The sequence below is a fragment of the Sorex araneus genome, chromosome 6 (genome assembly GCF_027595985.1).
Source record: "Sorex araneus isolate mSorAra2 chromosome 6, mSorAra2.pri, whole genome shotgun sequence".
Classification (NCBI taxonomy): domain Eukaryota; kingdom Metazoa; phylum Chordata; class Mammalia; order Eulipotyphla; family Soricidae; genus Sorex; species Sorex araneus.
Window position 1 is genome coordinate 133,744,398 of NC_073307.1, and position 9,509 is coordinate 133,753,906.

At 43.2% G+C, this 9,509-nt stretch overlaps 1 pseudogene; it reads left to right on the forward strand.

Moving 5' to 3' along the window:
• The first annotated feature begins 5,406 nt into the window (after positions 1 to 5,406).
• LOC129405667 (60S ribosomal protein L17-like) lies at positions 5,407 to 6,021 on the forward strand (annotated as a pseudogene).
• The last annotated feature ends 3,488 nt before the right edge of the window (positions 6,022 to 9,509 follow it).

Below are 9,509 nucleotides of genomic sequence, written 5' to 3' on the forward strand. Positions count from 1 at the left end.
TCTCTCCTGAGGCTGCCTGTTTTGGGTGTTTGCTTGACATCATGCAAACTGTGATTATTATCCCAAGGACATTAAAGAATACACTTCCCATATGCACTGCTGCTCCTACTGTCCCACCCCTGACCCTCCCAGCAAGCTCTGGGCAGCTGAGAAATGGTACCCCAAATTAGGACCAAACCTTGGCTGCTCCAGTTGGAAGTCTGGGGAGGAGGAAATTTCAGACCATTTGAAGCTACTTCCCTTCCATTTATGGAACTTGCAAACCGTAGTTAAAGGTACATACATTGGGCCAGGGAAATAACTCAGAGGTCAAGGGTACATGCCATGCATGATAAGGACCTGTGTCCAGTCCGTGCAACATATAATACCACACTGCCAGCATATTCAGTTCTATCCATGGAAGCCCTCAAATACTATTGGGGTGACCCTGATGCCCCCCGCACTGCAGCATCTAAACATTGTACCAAACAGCACAGTTGTCCACATATTACCAAGTACTCAGACTTCCTGAGTACTGCTTAGGAGTCCTTCCCCCAACCCTCAAATTTTAAAGATACACACCAATGCCTAGATAAGCCATATCAGGGGCTGGGGCAAAAAGAAAAATCTATTATACCATAGTTTTCCTTTTTTACAACTTTGATATTTTATACATCACGGAATTTTTGCGTTGATTTTGGAATAAGTAGAACTTCAAGTGTTTTTTCAAATACATGATATCAAATAAGGCCTAATCCAATTACTGGATTTGGGGATGCTACATTAAAGTTCACACTCAATCCCAGTCCTGCTCACACACCACCGAGGAGGGAGGAAGCCCTGACTCCTGCCCTGGCCTCATTGCAGGTTACCTGAGGAGTGATAATCAACTCACTGGCACTTCCTCTCTGCCCTGTGTGCCAGTCACACAGCAACTGTCAGCGTTGACATCAGGGTCCTGGTTGGACCAATTACAGTGCCAGGCAAGTATAATTGACAGTTGTTTCTGGACACTGTATAGTTTGAAGGAACGGTCTCCCAAATTATATTCTAGGTGCTTCTATAACCCATGAAACCATTTGCAGTCCTCTCTTGGATATCAACACCCATTGGATTCCTATTTTTTCCCCTTTTTGGTAGTTTGTCACCTGAAATATCCCAACCTGAAATATCCCAATTTATGGCGTGGGGGAGACCATAAAGTCTAAGTGCATCCCTAAGGCTCTACCTCTCCAACATGTGGGAGGAGGCTGGGGTAAAGTTGATGTGAGGGGAGCAGGCACACCCTGTTTGCTCAAAGTCAGGACTATGACAGGCACAGATCTTAGATCTGCATAGTGGTTTAGAGTTGTGAATCACATTTGAGGGTTTATATTTGGGCCATACCCAGAGGTGTCCAGAGGCTATTTCTAGCTATGCTCAGGGGATCATGTACTGTGCCAGAAATTGATCCAGGGTAAACTACATTGAAAGACAAGAGCCTTAACCCCCTTTACTAGATCTCTGGTTCCCCAAATCACTATTTTTAAAAACCATTTTATTTCTTTCCTTTCCTCAGTTGTTGTCATGTGCAGATCACATCTGCGGGGCTAGGATCATACTCAGCAATGGAAGGCAGACACACCATTTCATTCCTGGACCTCTCTATCTCCTATTTGTTTTTTTCACTGGGTGTTAGGGGAGCAGACAAGAAATTGTTACATCTGAATATTTGGATCTGCATTTCTGCAGATAAGTCAACTAGGGCTTCAAGAGGTCAGTGACCAATCTATAGCCAAGTGATAGCATAGCACCTGCTTCTTTATTCCCTGGAATCAAACCAAGAGATGCTAAACAACAGGGCTATCTTAAAGAAGACTCTTTTTCTGTCCTTCTTTTTTTTCTTTCTTTTTCTTTTTTATTGAATCACCATGTGGAAAGTTAGAAAGCTTTCAGGCTTAAGCCTCAGTTACATAATGCTCGAACACCCATCCCTTCACCAGTGCACATATTTCACCACCCAGAACCACAGTTCTTCTGTCCTTCTATTGACTCCAGTTCACTTATTGGTTCCATTCTCTGAATTCTGTAAGGAGTGAAAAGTCATAATATGTGCTTCTGAGGAAGAGAGATCTTGTACAAATCTGTGGCTCAAGCAGAGTTCTTGGCAATAAAAGGAGGCTCAGTCAATATTTGGAAAGTTGGATATCTGAGAGGAGACACTCAGAAGATTTCTGGCACCAAGAGATGTTGGAATATTTAAAGGTAAGGCTAGAATGATGGGGCCAGAGACATCATTCACTGAGTGGTAGAGTCTATGTTTTACATGTATGATGTAATGATGTGATCCTTACCGCCTAGACCCAAACCCAAACCCAAACCTGGAATGCTAAAAGTAGTGATTCCCTATATTGATGGTTCGTGTGTTATGCCTGTGTCTTGATAGATACCTCATCGGCTTACCAAACCACAGGAACTAGATTTTGTTCTTATGTTTTCCAGATTGGAAAAGTCAAGCTCAGAAAATGAAAACTCTTATTAACTAGTGGCAGGGCTGAGATAGGAAATCAAGTCCACCTGGATCTCTAACCCATGCTCCTAAACAGACATTCCCTGTCATCTCAGATGTTATTGAAAGTCCTATTGCAGCTCAATATAACACACTTGGCAGAAAGGGCTAATCTTAGAAATGTCTTTCCCTCTCTCCTGTCCTCCAGTGATCCAGGATTATTTCACCTTTGTTTGCATACAAATTCAAGAGCAAATCCAGAGGAGATGTACTTGAGATCTACGACATTTGGAGATATTTGGGGAAAGTTTGGAGGACGTCTAAGAGAGTAAGGGATGTTTGGCCATAGCAGAGGGATGGGGGTAAAAGAGGGTTGCTGTGGATTGATGAAATAGATTCCCATTGAAGCCCTAGACACAAACCATCCTTTGGGGCTTAGCTTGAATTATGGAACTTTAAATGCCAAACTGCTCAAGACTAAAGTATGTGCATCGGTGGGGTCAGAGGAAGGTAGGGGGAGCATTCTCTCCCTGGGAATGCTGATGAGCAGGTTCCAGCATGGACTGGAAGAAGGTTGAATCCTTTCAGGTTTTGTGTATCTCCAACCTGCCTACACTGGCAGCTGCTTTGTTCATCCTTGTCACATGCTGTTCCTCTCTCTCAGCTTATCAAATGATCCTTAGTCCCCACCTCCCACCCCATTTTAATTATTTGCAATGATCCATGCTAGACACACAAACAACTCTTACGGCTTGAAATTCCTCATCAGACAAATATGAAATGAATCACATTTTTCTTGCAGATTTTTCCTGAAGTGAGTTGTTGATGAAATGACTCTTGAACGCCTTCCCATTTTACGCTGGAGATCCAGCCCTTTCGTTTAATGTGTGTGTCTTCATGCCTCAGCTACACTGAACGCTTTCCTTTCCTGTTTATGTTTATTTTGGAAGCAGAATGTGTTTACAAAATCTGTTAAAAAGTGTTAATGATCACTTTCCAGAATACTAATGTGAATCCAAATTACTTTCACATGAATCAAGACAAATTAAAAAAAGTCATTTGATCATAAACTGTTTTAAATGTATGTTATAAGTCATGTAGCAAATCGGAACATGTGCCTTTTTTTAATAAAAAGAGCAGCTACAGGAACCATTCTGATAGCATGATGTAATTCACCCAAGAAGCTTACTCCTAGGAAACTTTTCAGGCATTCACCCGGGAGCAGAGAGAAGGGCTGTGTACAAGAACACAGAGGTCAACTATTGCTTGCAATTGTCAGTTATAGAACTGAGCAGTGAGATATACTAGATTTTCATCTATTATGCTCATTAGTATTTTTCCAGTGTCTAGAGCAAGTCTTAGCACATTAGGGGTACTTAGCAATATTTGCAGAATGAATACAATCAGCTGTATCAATTAGAAAATCTAATTGGAAATTTAGTTTTTTTTTCTGGTCAGATAGAATAGAAAAGATGAATGATACAAAGAAAGAAGAGAAAATAGTCTTTCTCTTTCTTCCCACTCTCTAACCCTTCTTTTCTGTGCTTTCTTTCCCTTACTCTATGTACACACCTGGGGCACAGGTGGGGGAGTAGTGGGTGGAAGATATGATTCTTGGAAATAAAAATCATCCCAAGGCAAAGAGATTGTACTTGCAACAAGATGGTCCGCTAGGAGCCCTTCTGGAATGGCTGACTCACCATCACAATCAAGAACAGCTTTGATTTGTGGGTTGGAGCGATGTCCAATGCCCCAGGAACCATTGGTTCCAAGTTGCTGACTAGCAAATGCTTTGTGCCCAGCTGTATTTACTATGCTGTATAAATAATAAGCACTGATAATTCACTTCATCCCTCACGATTTCCCCATCCACTTCCTGACCATTTTTGGACCTTTCATCACACAGAAGATTGTGCTGCTGACTTTTATTGCTGGCTGCTCATGAAGGGTGAGAAATCATTGTTGCTTCATAAAATAGTTAGCATCATTTCTCCCCTTTCATTGAAAAGTTATTCCAATTCAACCTAAACTTCCGGCAACCCGAAAGCATTTACATAAATCATCCTCCATCCATTGATGGAATTGCACAGTCATTCAGGATGATTTTGAAAGCTATTTTATAATGCAGGCAGTAGAAACTCATACTATCACACTAGGTGAAAAAAAAAAAACAGTGCAGGAAACCATACCCCCAGCAGTACATGCCCATGTACTGCTACGGAGGATTTCACACTTGCATTAAAGAGATATACTGTGGCAGGAAACTGCTTGCCATGGTTTCTGAAAATGATGAGCATGATTAATTTTTATGTTCTATACCTTTTCCAAATTTTCTATGGGGAACTAATATGAAAAACAAAAGATCAACTTACTTTGATTATTTTGATTATTTGAAAATGTTACATCTCATGACCAGATAGTGCAGCAGGTAAGGTGTTTGCCTAAACATGCAGCCAACCTGATTAAATCCCTAGCACCCTATATGGTCCTTAAAACCTTTCAGAAGTGAACCCTGAGCACAGAGCCAGGAGTCAGACCTGAGCACTACTGAGTGTGGTTCCCAAACCAAAATAAATAATAAAATAAAATGTTTTATCTTCAGGGGACAACAATAGTATAAGGATTAAGGCAAATGTCTTGCATGAAGCCCATACCAGTTTAATCTCTAGAATCATATGGTCCCTGGAGTATCACCAGGTACCATCATGAAGACACTAACTCCTATTAAGGTGACCTAGATAATTCCCAATACTTCAGGACCCAAGAAGCACCACACATTTTGACCCTTTCATTGAACTGACAGCATGATAGTGGCCCCTGGATCTCTCCTGAAAACCACTTGGGAGGGACACTAAATAATGTTATATTTTTTAAAAAATATTTTAAAATATAATTAAAATACTTTTATTTGGAGTATTTAAAAATATATTTAGCTCTTCCGTGAGTGGCCGTCGGAGGTCCCAAGATGGTGCGCTACTCGCTGGACCCCGAGAACCCAACGAAATCATGCAAGTCCCGGGGCTCGAACCTTCGCGTGCACTTCAAGAACACTCAGGAAACAGCTCAGGCCATCAAGGGCATGCACATCAGAAAGGCCACTAAGTACTTGAAGGATGTCACTCTGCAGAAGCAGTGTGTGCCCTTCCAGCGTTACAACGGTGGCGTTGGGAGGTGTGCCCAGGACAAGCAGTGGGGCTGGACACAGGGTCGTTGGCCCAAAAAGAGTGCTGAATTCTTACTGCACATGCTTAAAAATGCAGAGTAATGCTGAACTCAAGGGTTTAGATGTAGATTCTCTGGTCATTGAGCATATCCAGGTGAACAAAGCACCCAAGATGCGCTGCAGAACTTACAGGGCTCATGGGCGAATTAACCCCTATATGAGCTCTCCTTGCCACATTGAGATGATTCTTACTGAAAAAGAACAGATTGTTCCTAAACCTGAAGAGGAAGTTGCACAGAAGAAAAAGATATCACAGAAGAAACTGAAGAAGCAAAAACTTATGGCCCGGGAATAAGCTCAGCATAAAATAAAAATCTTAAGTTAACTGAAAAAAAAAAGATAAAAAAATAAAAAATAAAATAAAAATATATTTAAAATATTTCAAGGAGTTAGCTCAAAAGAGTAAAATTCATTCAAAAGGACATGTGTATGCCATAATTCATTACAGCACTGAGTACAGTAGCTAAGATATGGCATGAAAGGACTTTAGAACCCTGGTAAAGGGAAGTTGACAATTGTGTAAAATTAAGGCTTGCTGAAGGGCGAGTGCACTCGCGGGCTCTCCGGGCAGCTCTGTCTCACCGCCCACGTTCGGTGCCCTGGAACCGCAGTGTGTGGACTGGATCGGGACAGCCGGTGGTCAAGGAAAGGCGAAGGAAGAACGAGGACCATGCTGGTTGCTGATTAGTTACCGTTTATTCAATCTTTAATCTTCCATCTCCCGCACTCCCAGCTCCGGCCTCTCTCTGGATCTGGCCTCTCTCTGGATCTACCGCTGCCTCCTTCTCTAGTCTCTCCCCTTTTCTTGTCTCTCCCCCTCTCTCTCTCCAAACCCCTTTTTCTGCTCATGGCACTTCCAAAAGGCGCAATACATTGACGTCACCAAAGGCACCAAAAGATGTTACAGGAAGAACATTGAGACAACATTATTCTCTTGAATCTGCAGCCCATTAATCTAGGCTCCCCGGAAAGAAGATACAAAACCAAAACCGAAGCCTTCCTTGGGCTGAAAGCACTCGGATTTACATCCCAAAGACTAGGCTAGGCCAGAGCCTGGAATCTACAATGTCAAGTCAGGCCTGGCTAGCACCTAAAATCTGCATGTCAAAGACCAGCCAGGCTTCTTGTGAGAAAGGGGAAAATATTCCTACAGACAATGTGGGACTGATGCTGGAAGATGGTATTCCTAGGACAGATGGTAGGGTGCTTGCCTTACACGGGCTGGGTTTGATTTTCAGTATCTCATATGGTCCTTCCAGCACCTCAAGGAGTAATTCTTGAGTGAAGAGCCAGGAGTAATCCCTGAGCACCACTGGGTGTGATCCAAAAACAACAACAACAACAAAATACTCAACTATGAATAATTTTGTAAATGATGGTGTCTTAATACTTTTTAAAACTTTTTTTTAAAAAAAGCAACAATATAATACAATATTTTAAGGAGGCCAAGGAGTTAGCTCAAAGGGCTGGAGCACATATTTTGCTTTCAAAAAGCTGACTTCAGTCACTGGTACCACAAGATCCCCTAAGCACCAGTTATAGCATCTCTGAACACTGAGTCAGAAGGCCCTGAGTGCCACCAGATGTGACCCCCTGAGTTTTTAAATTTAGTATTGAATTACCATGAATTACGAAGTTACAAAGTTATGTCCCAAAATATATTTTAAGTTGTATACACACACACACACCAATAAGAATGTCAGGACTGGCATATAGCTGACAGAGAGTAGCCAAAGGTAGTAAAAGGGGAGAGAACTGTATTTTGCAGTGTCTGTGAAACCAGTTCCATGGGGTTTTCCCTTGTTTGCAAGATCGTATTTAAGCTCTTTGTTTCTTTTGCTTCCCCTTTAAATTAGAAGACTCTATCCACCCACATACATTGCTCTGCCCCCCTCCACACACACCATGAATATTTTCTGCCCTCAGATTTACATTCACCTAAGAAATTACCATATGAAAGCCCCATCACTCACAGACACTATTGCTGGAGAGGGGGGACAATTTTTATTTAGTTAATTTTTAAACAAATCTTGAATGTTACCCACATCTCCTGAAGCCTGGAGGAGGGATAATCAAGTCAAGCCCCATTGACTAGGAGAATAGTGAGCTGCGGAAAACGACTTCTCAGCACTACCCAGGCCACTCACTGCGCCATTACAATCACATACTCATTACTCAGATGCTCAGCTTTCTTACCAGGGCTACTGACTGGGCCTGGAGTTGTCCCAAGCTCCAGGAACTCTGCAGCTCTTGGAACCAGCCTCTAGACCATATAACAGTACAGCCCTGGCTACTACCTAGTGGATTCAGAGCAGCACCAAGAGATACAGAGCCATTAACTGCCCACCCCTTTTTTCATTTAATAGATGGCAAAACATGATGCCTATTTAATACCTCTGTAGCAAATCACAACACCCAAAAAGAGAGAGCGAGCAAATGGGAATGCCCTGCCACAGAGGCAGGGTGGGGTGAAGGGGACACGGTGGGGGTAGTGGGAGGGAGGCTGGGACCATTGGTGGTGGAAAATGGGCACTGGTGGAGGGATGGGTACTCAATCTGTGAGGATCGGGCCCAGGACAGAACACAAGAATCTATTTAGCTTTCTTAAGACTCTTTTTACAGGAGCCCGCATTCTAGAATAACTTGATTTTCTGCCCCTGAGCAAGGAATTTAGATACAGGCACCCCGGTTTGCAAGAACGGTGGTGGTCAGACCAGATAATCAGACCCATATCACATGACCCGTATCACAAGACCCAGGACTGCCCCCAGAACCGGGACATTCCTGAATATTGGCTCGAATACTGATCTCTAAAACCATAGGCTAAGGAGTGATGTCCTTTTAAATGGATTGGTTAAGAAAGTTTGCAATATTACAAATCTATTGGCTATGAAATGCGCGGGCTCTGCTGTAACGGCCGGGGAAGGCCTATATAAGATCTCCTTTGGAGAAGCTCGGGGTCTTTTGCCCAACCTGCTGGACCTGCGTGTCTGTGTAGGTGGCTGGACCCTGGCTAGCCAGTCTTACAATAAACCCTGCTTGCTGTTTGCAGTCTCTGGAGTCTCTTTGTCGTTATAGGGAGATCTCGATCCGCGCCCTAACAAATCATTGTATGACTGAAACACAAGCATGGAAATTTGTAAGTCTGTAACTATATCTCAAGGTGATTTGTTGGGATCTCAGTAGCCAGCCTGAGACTTTGACTAAACCCCCTGCCTCTGAAAGCAAGAGCCGGCCCTGTTTACAGGGGCCCAGGGGCCCTGCATTCCATACACTCCTGCATTCCACACACAGGCACTCTGATTGAGGAGACAATGGGATGAGGGGTGTGACAGTTACCATTTACCTGAGCTAGTTAACCCGACCCTGAGTTAGTTAACCCATCCCTGAGATTGGGGAATACAAATCAGTAACTAACATCTGTACTGAGCTCCACGGGGTAAACGTGATACGTGCGTGGACTGTCCCCCCGCCCTAGATTGTGTGTATAAAATCCCCTGTGTAAGAATCAATAACGGAGTCTGCTTGACCACCAGGCTTCCCCGCTCTGCTCGGTGACCTTCTCGGTCGGTTTCTTTCTCGGCAGTAGGAATCCTGTGGCGAGCAGACGGCCAGTGCAGTGGCTTCTCCCCTTCCCACTCCCTCTCCCATAGGGAGTAAGTCCGGTGACTTCGGGGCTCATACTCCAGCATGCCAGGGTCGACTGGCCAGGACTCTGACAGTGATTCACTAATTAAAAAAAAAAAAAAGAAAAAGAACATAAAAAAAAATAAGGCTCAAATAAATGATGTGACTTGTTAGGATCACACTGCCAATCCC